Here is a 510-nt window from a genome sequence, read left to right on the forward strand (position 1 = left end):
GCCCGAGTTGTAGGCCCGAGTTTGTAGCAGCGATGTCAGACAAGATATGAATGTTTTTTTGAGCTCAAATGAAAGAGCGGCTCGAAAAATGGCGTGCAGAAGTCTTTAAAGATGACAACTGTCTAAAGATGATGCCTGTTTTCAATTGAAAAGCGTAATTGTGACAACATTGTCCAGTGAGGTCTAGGAGTCTCCCCTGGTTCAAAACCATCTTTAGAGGTCCTAGCACGCCATTTCTCGACCCGCTCTTTCGTTTGAGCTCAAAAAAACATTCATATCTTGTCTGACATCTTTGCTACAAACTCGGGTCTTCAACTCGGGTTTTCAATTGAAGGCCCGAGTTGTAGGCCCGAGTTTGTAGCAGCGATGTCAGACAAGATATGAATGTTTTTTTGAGCTCAAACGAAAGAGCGGGTCGAGAAATGGCGTGCTAGGACCTCTACAGATGGTTTTGGAACAGGGGAGACTCCTAGACCCCAATGAAAAATGTTGTCACAATTGCGCTTTTCA

This window comes from Diachasma alloeum, unplaced genomic scaffold, assembly GCF_001412515.2.
Source record: "Diachasma alloeum isolate Michigan unplaced genomic scaffold, Dall2.0 Dall_scaffold_00195, whole genome shotgun sequence".
Taxonomy (NCBI): domain Eukaryota; kingdom Metazoa; phylum Arthropoda; class Insecta; order Hymenoptera; family Braconidae; genus Diachasma; species Diachasma alloeum.